This window comes from Diadema setosum, chromosome 16 (assembly GCF_964275005.1).
Source record: "Diadema setosum chromosome 16, eeDiaSeto1, whole genome shotgun sequence".
Lineage (NCBI taxonomy): Eukaryota > Metazoa > Echinodermata > Echinoidea > Diadematoida > Diadematidae > Diadema > Diadema setosum.
In genome coordinates, this window is record NC_092700.1 from 23,853,520 (window position 1) to 23,866,269 (window position 12,750).

At 36.9% G+C, this 12,750-nt stretch overlaps 1 protein-coding gene across 1 annotated transcript in view; it reads left to right on the forward strand.

The window, feature by feature from the left end:
• Nucleotides 1-2,971: 2,971 nt before the first annotated feature.
• Nucleotides 2,972-12,750, forward strand: part of LOC140239438 (caveolin-2-like) — a 45,108-nt gene continuing 35,329 nt past the window's right edge. The window contains exon 1 of the mRNA XM_072319276.1: nucleotides 2,972-3,012. The gene's annotated coding sequence lies outside the window, so the exon portion shown is untranslated. The remainder of the gene's footprint in view (nucleotides 3,013-12,750) is intronic.

Sequence of the window (12,750 nt, forward strand, 5' to 3'; positions counted from 1 at the left end):
TCTAATGAATTTCATTTGCCATTGTCTTGGACGATTTTTACGAAATCTCTATTCTCTTTTACCGGACATAAATTCTGGAATTCTCCTTATAGTAGCATGAGAGAAGCTCAAAGTGTCCATACTTTTACTTTTAAATCAAAGAGATTTTGTTATTAACTCTAATATCACTAGGGATTTGTATTTTGGAAAACCGCAAATTCATTTCCTTGTTTGATAGTTATTAATCTTTTTGTTCATTTCATATTACACAAGCATGTGATACAGTGTATCAGGCATATCTCGGTAAGTCTGGTTTCATGTGCTTTGGCATTGATCCTTGACCTCAAACACCTTCAGGGGCGGATCCAGGAATTCCCTAAAGGGGGGCGGGGACAATATTCCTGGTGCTACTTATCATATCATTACTTTAACAAAAAATAAAGAGGGGGCGCGTGCCCGGTGCCCTCCCCCCCCCCTCTGAATCCGCCACTGCTCATTTGTCCCCTTTCCCTGTTCTTTTCTTCCTGCTCCCCCCCCCTTTCTTTGTCCTCTTTGACCTCCTCCTGTTTATTCTGTCATGTAGCCACTTTGTTTCTCTCTGTCTGTGTGATTGTGTGCGTGTGATTTGTTTTATGTTCCCCTGTTTCTGAGGCGATTTGTCTCATTGTTTCATTTGACCATAATCATGGATTACTGTTCATAGGGGGACTGCATTCTACAAACTAGGCTTTTAGCCGTTCCCTCCATTTCCAACATCTTTTCGTTGATACGATTTAGTTGCAGTTTGAGTAGGCATTTCCTTAAGATGGAGTCCCATTATTGTTTGCGTATGATTTTGTAACGTGAAGCACGGTTCTACGCATATCTCTATAAATGACACATAATAGTGTACTGCAGTAGTGAACTATGTTCTGCAGTGCATAATCTTTATGGAATGTAATGACACAAACTAATGCATAATTAGGCAAACTAAATATTCAAGTTTCATTCTACACCTGCGGAGAAATTTAATTCCGTGAGGGCTATAGTTTTGCATCTGGGATGCATTTTTACCAACCTAAATCTTACCTACCTAAACACTAAAGCATGAATCACAAAAAGTTAAAAGCCCAATTTTCATCTCCACCAATACTGTACCATCCCTTTAAGCTAAGTTTTGTTTTATTGTTTAAAAAAATGACCTGCATAGATATCGCTTGAATATGCAAAAGTCATATTGTACTCCAAATTTTGATATAATTATGAACATTTCATTCAATTTGTCGGAAATGAAATAGAATGAGAAATGAAATGAAATGAAATTACCCCCCCCCCCCCCCCTCCCCACAACACTCCGGCTAAATACCGGTTAGTGACAGGATTAGAGTAAAGATTAGGGCTAGGGTCAGGCTTAGTGTCAGAATTTAGGTTATGGTTAAGATTAGGTTCAGGATTAGGATAAGGTTTAGGGTCAGGTGAAGGGTCTGGTGTCTGGGGTTATTGTCCATCCATAGGGCTTAATATTATCCATACCAGTCTATTATGCGACGTATGGTTTTAATCATTATGTCATTTCTTTGGTTGCCCGTCAATAGATGGCGCAACATACTAATTATGAAGGGACTCTTAAATCTGCAGAGATCTGATTATCTGGCAGCCGACGAATTAAAGTTGACTAGCTAGTACCACATCGGCCAGCAGATCCTGCCAATTACTTTGTCGGGCAACGATTCCAACCAAAGAATGAAACACCAAGGAATGGCTTAAAGCACAATAATAATTGTCATTCATATTCACCCAAATAATGTGTCGACTGAGTGAGTGCAGAAATATTAGTAGAACACATCATTGAAAGTTTATAGCAAAATACAACAATCCGTTCAAAAGTTATGAATTTTTAAAGTTTATTTGCTGGATTAGAAGACTAAGAAGAATGTCTGCGAGAAGAAGAAGAATTAGTTCCCGCCACCTTTTTCGGGTTCGAAAAGGCAATTAAGAAGGTACGATCCGAGATCTCGTCTATTCGGGACCAAGGAGATGATGATACGTGTTCATCGCACGGTGAGTGCTTCTGTCTGAGTACCATGGTAATACCTTGAACGACGTTGATTACTCAGTCATCAAGCCTATAGTCAGGGGGGGGGGGGTCGTTCACGGACAGAAGGTGCTACCCTACAGCTCCCCAATGTCCAAAACACTTCGAAAATGGACCCCAAATGGCGCACATACAGACATACGGCACATCAAATCTACATCCCCAAATTGCGTCACACCTTTATTATAGCATATCCTATACTTGGTGTCACCACCGAGCCCTATAGCTCCCCCGTCTCTCCGACCCTACCGGCGGCGTCACCGTCACCCTCGACCGCCTGGAGGGATCCTAATCCTCATACGCCCCTTTAGGGCTCACACCTGTGAATAATTCCCCATAGAGACGTGTGTTAAAATTCAAAATAATAAAAAAAAAAAATCTTTAAAATAGTTGGGAGAAATGAGGTTGGTGTTTCATCTTCACTAACCTGAAAAAAGTAATGTATACCCTTTCATCCATCAAATTTCAAATGGAGGTTCTTCAGCTCAAACTATGAACAAGGGTTCGCAAAGCCAGATTACGAATGTTCTTTTTATTTAAAAAAAAAAAAAAACATCACATTAGTTTCTCTACATGCACCCAGTCAAATATAGTCCCTTCAAATTCCATGAGAAAAGCTTTCATCTTCCAAACAAAATGCAGCTTGTAGAAGAATTTACACTCAATATCTGCAGCTTGTCTGTTTTTGCCGAACAGTTTACTGCCTTTTCTGATTTTTTATATTTTTGTTAAATTTTTTCTTCATTTATTTTAGTATCTTTGGTGCGATCTTGTGATGCGGTCAGGGATATTCCATTATAGGGATTTTCCATTATAGGATATTCCATTATAGGCGTCTCTTCTACTTCCACTTCTCTAGTTCTACTTTCCCTGCTAATTTCCACTCTGCGGCGTAATCAAACGATTTCCACGCAGTGCACAGTCCACAGTTTTCTTTTACTGAAGTTGCCTGCACAAAGGTAAGTCCTGCAATTGTCACTGTTAACATTGTCATAACTGTATTTTCGTACTTTGCTACTGTATAGATATTCTTATTAAAGCCTACATGGAAGAGCTTTATACATCATTTCAAAAACTTGTGAGATAGTAATCTCATTTTATGCTCATCATTTTGATACAAGAGTTACGAATAATGGCCATTTTTTGGATTCCCCCGGAATAAAAAGGAAAATAGGTTCTCTGCAATGTTTAAATTCTGGATGGAAATATGATGTTTTGGCATCTCCTTATTTGGCATCGCCTTTACATGAACACAAACACTGATTATTCGGAGCTTACAGCCAAACAAGCTTGCTTCTATGTACAGTTCTAGACATTATGTATTTCAGTTTGTACAACTCGAACCCTAACATTGCCTAATGTCCATTTCGACCGGTACCAGTTGTATGTCTATCTTTTTCTTCGTTTATCATTTACAAGGTACAATAATCATTTTGTGCCATCATGAATTCTTTATGTAACATTTATGAGAAGTATGAAATAAACTGAAACTGATGTTTTCGCTAAACTGCATGGAATAATATTATGGTTTCCTCTGAAGTGTTTATCTTTTGTGGGCCTGCAGCATTTAGGGAATAGTTTCATGCACGGTGAGTGTACAGACATAATTTTTCTCATATCGAGATAGTAGTGCATGTATTAACATTATTTTATACAAGGCCTACAGCAGTGGATATAGCGTGTGACTGTGAGGTAATACTACCCGACTGTGTAGCAAAACACCGGAAGGGGAACCAACATGCATTAAGTTGGTCATATTTCAGTGGAAGTGACTCTCAGTGAATTGATATATATGGGTGAGAATTTTGAACGATGTACCAATTGCCAATTTTCGTACCTTATGACAATCTTTCCCTTAGAACACGCCAGGATGATCTAAGAAACCAGACTTTTTCATGCCATCTCAAAGATTGGTAAATTTCCTTTCAGGAAATATATGGTTTGGTTGACTTTTGCCTGATATTTTTCATTTCACAAGGACTTAAAGCGTCAAAATACGGTAAAAACGCTATTTTCACAATAATTTTTGTTTTTCAAACTAATGATGTGCATTTTTAATGGTACGTGGCATCTAATATCTGACCATGTTCTGGATCTGACATGTCATGGGTATGTACCACAAAATTATAAGAACTTCATGAGCACGTATAAAATTACAGAGAACAATTAAAATATCAAAGTCCTAAACAGTCGAACGTCCGTGATGATTTTATTTCTATCGCTGCTGCAAATTCTACTTTGTTGTCCCAACTGTAACGTATACGAAAATTTGGTGTTCCACCTAATGAAAATATCCTGCAAAAATTGTACGTTTGCTGGCTGTACATGGGACGTAATATTCTTTTATGCAAAATTATACTCAGTTTTCGTCACGGACGTGCCTCCGCTATTTTCTAATAAAGATCGTAGCCCATGAAACGTTATTGGCGATATTGTTCTGAGTCGTAATCAATTAAGATCTAGCAACACGATAATATGTTTGTTTTGAGTTTCTGTCCATCTTTTGTCAAATAGGAACCGAAATTATATTTTTAGACGAACCTCCAAGAAAAAAAGAACGTCCGTGATTATTAAAACGTTTTCAAGTGGGACACCATCTTGCTTTGATGGCGAAGGTGCATTTTACCTTTGGCTCTCTAGCCGAGGAGCTGCATGCCATTTTTGGAGCGGACTGAGGTTCGTCCGCAGTTTTTGGACCATGCAATTCACCAAAAACCAAGCAAATAATTAATATTTTCTCCGAAAATTCACCTCCTGATCCCCCTCTGAGCAATACATATGTTGTAAGGATGTCAAATTTCTTATAATTTGCATTGACAATACATTTTCAAATTTTTTAAAGAGTTAGGAAGGCTAGGTACTCTCTGCCGATTAGTTATCCGTCCTGAAACATGACCCTAGCAGTAGAACGAACGTCCGTGATAATTCCAGAGAACGTCCGTGACGTATGCAATCCCTCCGATAGGGATAACTTGTCCGGAAAGTGTCCTGTATTCTTTAAAACTTTTGGCTCGAATAGCGAAAAATAAAGTTTTACAAAGTAGAAAATGAGTTTAGAGCAGTAGTTTCAGAATTTTTAAGGCGTTATGTGATCATGATGAACAAACAATTGAAAATTTACTCACAATTTTACGCTTGTTTTCCCTCTAATTATACAAAAAACAGCTAAACACTTAAAACCAAGTTATAGGAAAATGGAATTTTGCGTAATCTGTAATTTCTGTGCGTTTAAATTTCTTTCTAATGAGGTTCTGGAGACAAATTGTACTGTTACAGGTTCTGAAAGTTTCGCTCACGGACGTTCTGTCCGAGAAAGGAAATTTCTGACAATTATAAATATATCACTGCACATAAGATTAATGTTAGTTGAAAATATTACCAAATCACCGAGCCGCTCATACCCGAAAGTGAATAGCGTTCAGCACTCAGTTTACCTGTAATAACAAACGGAAAACGTTTTTTTTTCACGGATGTTCGTTGGTTGAATAAGTCAGTGGATTACATAGTAGGAGAACGAGGATCAGTGCCACTTTTTAGTGACATGTGCTCTAAGTGTTTATCTTTTGAGTATGGTAGCTGCCGTCTTAAACAGAACACATCCAGTTTTGGTCTCCATAACGGACGTTCGCTGTAATTGTCATGATATTAAATGCCGTAATTCATTCTTATTTTTCTCTTCATGACGATTTTCTCTCATTCCCTCAGTAGCCTGAACATGCTGCGACCAAACAGAAAACAAAGACAAAACAAAACAAACCAAAACAAATCCGAAAAGTGCTACGCAATCACATTCAGGATAATGACGGAAGAAGTCTGTTAGTAATGAGCATGTGTTGAATAAGAAACGGAAAAGTCTCAAAAGGACGTGGAAGCAGTTGAATGAAAATGACTGAGAAACAGAGAAGGGATCGAGCTCCAACACACAGAGAAAAGAATTGCCAGTGCACTCCCGTTATACCAAATTCCTCTGGAGAAGTTTTTGTTTGTTCGTTTATGTTTTTTATTCATCGAAATGCCGTCATAAGCGAAAAAAAAAATCATGCAGTATACAATTATTGTCTGATGAAAACAACACAAATCCTTCGCTTATCATCACATGGTGTTGTTTAATACTCATCAATGAAAAGCAATATTCATTTATAATTTTTTCCAAGATTTTTTTTTTTTAACAGAGAGATCGTCAATTTGTTTGTGCTTTTGTGCTTACTTTGAAAACACATGTTAAAAAAAGTAATGATTAAGAATAGGTTTAAGGTTGCACTTTGATACGTTCGCTCTTCCAAAGATTCGTAACTCCGATGTCCAAGGGTTTGTTATTCCAAAATGGAAAAAAACAATGTTGTTAATTTAGGAGGTTTGTTGTTAGAAATGTTCTTCGAAAAACAGATATTAAGGATCATTATTTTTAAGTCCGTTCTTCTAAAGGTGGAATGGGCCTGATCATAGGTGAAAACAGTTATTATGAGGTTTTGAAATTGGAGGATTTTAGTTGTTAACTTTTTTCTCCACATTTGGATAAGCGAACATAACTTTTCATGTTCCAATTAATAAGCCTTTCGGTTAACCTTCGGAGATTCCTATCATTTACCGAATAAAAAAGCTTAATAATATACGAACTCTATCAATTTTCGTATTGACAAACTGTATGAATAACGAGCCTCCGAAATGACGCGCTACAAAAGGTTTGTTATAACAAACCGTATTGTATAATATCGAAGTCACAAACATCCATCCAATTTATATGGACTTATGGTGTCTTGTTATGACGAAACTTCGCAGTATCGAACCTATTATCATTTCTGACTAATATAATAACACAAATTCTCCTCGGTAACAGTGTGTAACACAAGGAGCAAACACAGAGGGATTTCTTCCTAACGTATTCGTTTGCCATCCCCAGCTAAACTTCGTATTTCTATAACGGAGCACATTTCTGTTGTTTTTCTATATTAATTCTTTGTCATGATTTTAGCTGTGATCATGTTCGTTATATAAAAAGCAAATTTTGCATTGTAGACTTTATATAACAAGTTTAGGACCTGAATATTTATTTCATGATAACGAAATTTTGATAAATATATTCGTTCTCAAGGATGGACTACGTCACTGAGATTACACGTACGTTTGTACGTTCATTTACGAGAGATGGAAAAATTGTTTTCTTTGATTCCTCAGTATGAGAAGATAAACAAGCTTATATAATTGAGAATTGGTCATATCTATTCAGGATTTTGCAGAGGAGTTTGTTCTCGACATGAAATTGCTTTTTGTTGTGAGTAAAATGCGTTTCCAACTCAAGAGAGCTGCATTGTTCAATATCTTGTTTGTTCCGAACGTCCGTGAGCTACATGCGAACCTCCGTGATGAAAACTATGCTGTGTTTGTTGGGTTATAGAGACTGCCCAGATGAGATACATCTTAAAAAGGTATATTATTATTTGGGAGTGAGGATTAAAGTATGTATAGTGAAATAAGAGGTGAAAATATTGAGTTTCTGTAAAATGCGCGTAAAGTTAAGAAAGTGTTTAGCGGAAGAGCAATATTTCCACAGAAATGACGAATTTAGTTAAATCATCAGTTGTCTACCATTACGTACAGGTTAAAGAGTACAAGCTTAATATTCTGCAATCACGTACACATGTCCCTTAAGATATTTCGTTAGGATTTTGAACTGAATCAAATCTTTGGAAACTATGTTAAATGGTATTCAAATGTATGTGCAGTACTATTCCTCACGGACGTTCGCTGCTCTGGACATGGTAAACTTCAGCGGTGAATAAAAACTTGTTCCTGTGGGAAAATCCTAGTATAATCGGGTTCATATTAAAGCTTGAGTTATACTCTTTCAGGTAAGATGAATGATTTGGAGGATTTCCTACTCTTTAAATTTTGCCTTGTTTTGGCTCAATTGTACATCGTTCAAAATTCTGACCCATATACATATGCGGTGCCAATCTTTTCATTGAGTGCTTGAACACGACGTCGTTTACCACTCTGTGTGGTTTGAGAAACAATTTGCACAGGAAACCTCATAGCGTTGTACACAATGTCCAAAGGTCTTGGCACAGATTGGGTTAATTTTGGCACAGTCTACATGGTCTATACATGCACACTGTTTAACACGAGTCATATGCGTGCAGAGTATTTTAGGTTGAATTTTATAAAAATTTGTGATGACTATCTAACTGTTTAAGCGTAGAGAAAATGAAAGACACTGTTACTAAGCTTCTGTTTGGTCATATCGCGAATGTGCAAATATTCTACAATAATAGAGTATAGTAAAACAATTGCATAGGGTTGCCTTAGTTAGTTTTGTTTAATGTCTCGGGTTTTAGATTTGTAAACAGCAGGTCTGGGGTTCGAATCCTGTTTAGTCTAGCAGCCAGAAAGGGTCCCCGTGCACCCCCCCCCCCCCTAAAACAAAATTCTACGATATGTTCGAAGATCGTCAGAACCTGTATTTTCCGAATGCGGTTGTCGCCAGTGGAAAAAAAAAAAAAGTTGCGCGCGCGTCTAATTTGCATATTTCTAAGATGGGCGCCGCCCGTTGCTAGGAGACGGATTATTTTTGAATAACTTTAGTTAGGAATAACAAATTACCATAAAAATGGTATCATTTTGAAGAGAATTAAATTTCCTACAAGCTGATACCCCATTTGATGGGATAAATAGATGTTGTCATGAAATATTAAGGAAGGAATTATGTTTTTTAGCATTTTTCTAAAAAGATCCGGAATTTGGTTATAATGATCTTTTCCATACATTTAATATGCATTTACAAATAACATTTGCATTTTCCTATAATTATCCCCCAAACATAGCTATTATCATGTGAAAACGGCTTTCCAATACATCAATTCCTTTAAAAGTTACACCACATTAAAGGGGATATGGTTCAATAGGTTTTACAGCAATATCTAAGGGTTATAATGTCTCCGCGCGCAATTGCGTAGGTTCTGTATGTGGGGTTTGTTGTAGATCACTGCTATCTATTGATCAAATCTCATCGAAATCGGCGAAGAAAGAAAGAAAAATTACACTTTCTATTTCTTATATGAAATAAAAATGTTTTTTTTTTCTATTCTGTGTTACCAAACTCAATCCATTCAGCTTCCCATATGAACAGTTTCTTGTCTTTTTGGATTCCCTCCAAGAACGTGAAATTAACCACAACATATCTGATATTAAAAAGGTAAAGAAAAAACATTTAGGTGACAGTTTCCTCTTATTGGAAGATTAAAGTGAAAAAAAAGAAGAATCTTATGCTAAAAGCCCTAAGAAATAAAAAAAAAACTTGTTAAATGGCCTTTCAGAGTTTAAAATGAAACATGGCTATCTTATTTTTTCATAACAAAATGAAGGGAAGTATCTGTGTAGTTCATGTCGGCCCATACTGGGTTACATCATAAATTCTTCAGAAATGGTCCCCGTGCACCCCCCCCCAAAAAAAAAAATCTACGATAGGTCAAAGGTCAAAGATCAAGTGAAATACATGCTCTCCTATTCATCCAATTAAACCTAGGTCAAGGAAGGTGACCATTCAACACATTTGTGACAAACATGCCATTATAATATTTTGCCAATTTTGTGAAAATGTAATCACACATTGTCCACATGTACTATAGACCTATTAGGAGAATCATGCATTATGGCGGAGGCATACCAGTCGTCATAGCGACATTTCTAGTTTAATATTACAACGAAGATTACGACTATTATTAGCAGTTGGTAATTAAGTGATGTACGAAGACTAACTCAAACAATACATCATTATATGAGTGGCTATAATGTACAATTGATAAAAACCCAATAAATCTGTTTTTTATTTTCAGGTTATACAGTGCGTATCAAAAAAAGGTAATCCAACTTTGGCGGGCTACTACTTTACAATTGTCAGCTATGGAGAGCTCAATGTTTTAATTCTAATGATATCACAAACCATCGAAAGCTATGCTGCCGGCTGAAAGCAATAACAAATTTACTTCTTGTATATTGTAGAAAGAATGGCCACGCGAAAGTAACAAGATTAATGCTCTGTTACTGGGAATTTGAAAACAATAATGACATTGTTTCCATTCCTGTTGTGTCGTTGGTTGTTGGCGTGTTTCGTTTCAAAGAGTGAAAGTAGTAGTAGGTTAATAGATGTCGGCGTTAAAGCTTGTACAATATTACAATATTGGTCACAGTTTATTATTCCGAAGGTTCATTTTTTTTCCCCCAAAGGTTCGTTATTCCGCAGGTTCGTCATGATATAGATAAACGGGCCCAAATTAGTTATTGCTGAAAGCAATAACAAATTTACTTCTTGTATATTATAGAAAGAAAGGCCACGCGAAAGCAACAAGATTAAATGCCCTGTTACTGGGAATTTGAAAACGATAATGACATTGTTTCCATTCCTGTTGTGTCGTTGGTTGTTGGCGTGTTTCCTTTCAAAGAGTGAAAGTAGTAATATAGTAGGTTAATAGATGTCGGCGTTAAAGCTTGTACAATAATAACAATATTGGTCACAGTTTATTATTCCGAAGGTTCATTTTTTTTTCCCAAAGGTTCGTTATTCCGGAGGTTCGTCATGATATAGATAAACGGGCCCAAATTTGTTATTGCTGAAAGAAATAACAAATTTACTTCTTGTATATTATAGAAAGAAAGGCCACGCGAAAGCAACAAGATTAAATGCCTTGTTACTGGGAATTTGAAAACGATAATGACATTGTTTCCATTCAAAATTCAAAATGGTCACCTTCCTTGACCTAGGTCTAATTGGATGAATAGGAGAGCATGTATTTGGGGATTTTAGGACTTTAACTTGACTTTGGCCCTTTCATAAGTTTATGCATTAAGTAATTTTCAAGGTATGGAGAAAAAGTGCAATTTTTGTATTGTGTAGAAAATTGTTACCATTTTCATCTGGCCTTTGACCCTAAAATTCATAAGAGAATCACTGTCAGGCAGAACATGCATAAATATGTACTAAGTTTCAAGATGCCATGAGCCACTTCCGAGACATGGAGGAAGAAGCAAGTTCAGCACTTTCTCTTGATCTTTGACCTTTTTGGCAAAAAAAAAAAGAAATTGCCAGAGAATCTCTATTTTGGGTTATACATGCATACACCAAGTTTAAAAAAAAGTCCTGCTGGCATTGCATAAATATGAGGGAAATAGTAAAATTTTGAAGTGTTGCCCTTGACCTTTGACCCCATGAACCCCAAATTCCCTAGATAATCACTTCCAGTCAGTACATGCATAATATATACTATGTTCCATGAAGATGTTGTTGTTGTTATTTTAAAGCTCGAAAGAAGAGAGAGAGAGAGAAATGGGGCCCTATACAAATAATTTGCCCCAGACAGCACTTATAACATAAAACAAACATTATAGATCTTAAAGAGATATAAACAAGAATATTAAATGCATACCATGTCTCCTCGAGGGAGCTCATATCGTCTCCACGAGGGAGCTCATGTTGTCTCCACAAAGGAGCTCATAAAGTCTCCACGAGGGTGCTCATATTGTCTCCATAAAGGAGCTCATTACGTCTCCACGAGGGAGCTCATATGATATTGATGAATACCTCATATTCTTCAGACAAACTCAAATAACTACACAATACACGCGCGCGTGTACCGCACACTAACTCATCCACGTGCACACACTCAACCACATACACACACCTCCAACCACGCACAGACACACCCATATCATGGTTCAACCCAAAATAATGTACATTATTATCCATACAGAGGATTTTTAGAGCCCAAATACAAGTGTTATTTTGTCGATGCACCTCATAACCTCAGACCCACTGAGAAAGTTTGTTGAACTAGACCAATATTTTTTTTGCCGAGGCGACCAATATTTAAAATATTGGACGGCAAGAGGGGGATTCCCCACAGTTTTTTATAAACTGCACCGTGATTGGCTGAGACATATACGAGATGACCTGAAATATGAAGTAAAAACGTCTGTGATTGGTCAATCACGAATTAACTAAAACATCATTTTGTTCTAAAATTCTGTGTTTATACAAACAAATTTCATATATCAATTAGATGAAATTGTTTTGCATACAATTTTTCAAAATATCACTTTCATACCAGGAAATTAAATTTAGGTTTGATGAAAACAAAGGCGACGACTGATCAGCTCAGCGCTACTGCTAGATAGCCCGCGCGCGATACATGTAGCCGGCCACCGCCGCTTGCATTTGCATGCATGTTACGTTATGTGTATACTAAGTACAGTAGGCCATAGGACTACAGTACAGTGTACGAGTACCGGTAATTCGATCTTTCACGATCTACGGAAGATGTGGCGTGAATTGTGTCTCAGATCTCGGACACAAGAACATCTAATTCTGGTGTAAATTAGCTAGATCTCGGCCTAACAGCAACATGACTGCTACCATGGATACATAGATCACTGTTTTATCAGGGAATGAAGTAGATTAACTAACACTGAGGAGTGTACCATACCCCATGTCAGGATCAAGTACAGTAGCTAAGTAGGAGACCATACAGCACTCTGAAACAGAAAGGGTAAGTGAAAATATTCTTTGCTAAAATCCTCTGTAGGATAATAATGATAATATTAGATGTCCTATTTTCGATTAATACAAGGAAATATAGGACTCGCTAAGCAAAATATTGGACTCGTCTTCGACTCGTCCAATATTTGTGCATAGCTCGTCCAATATT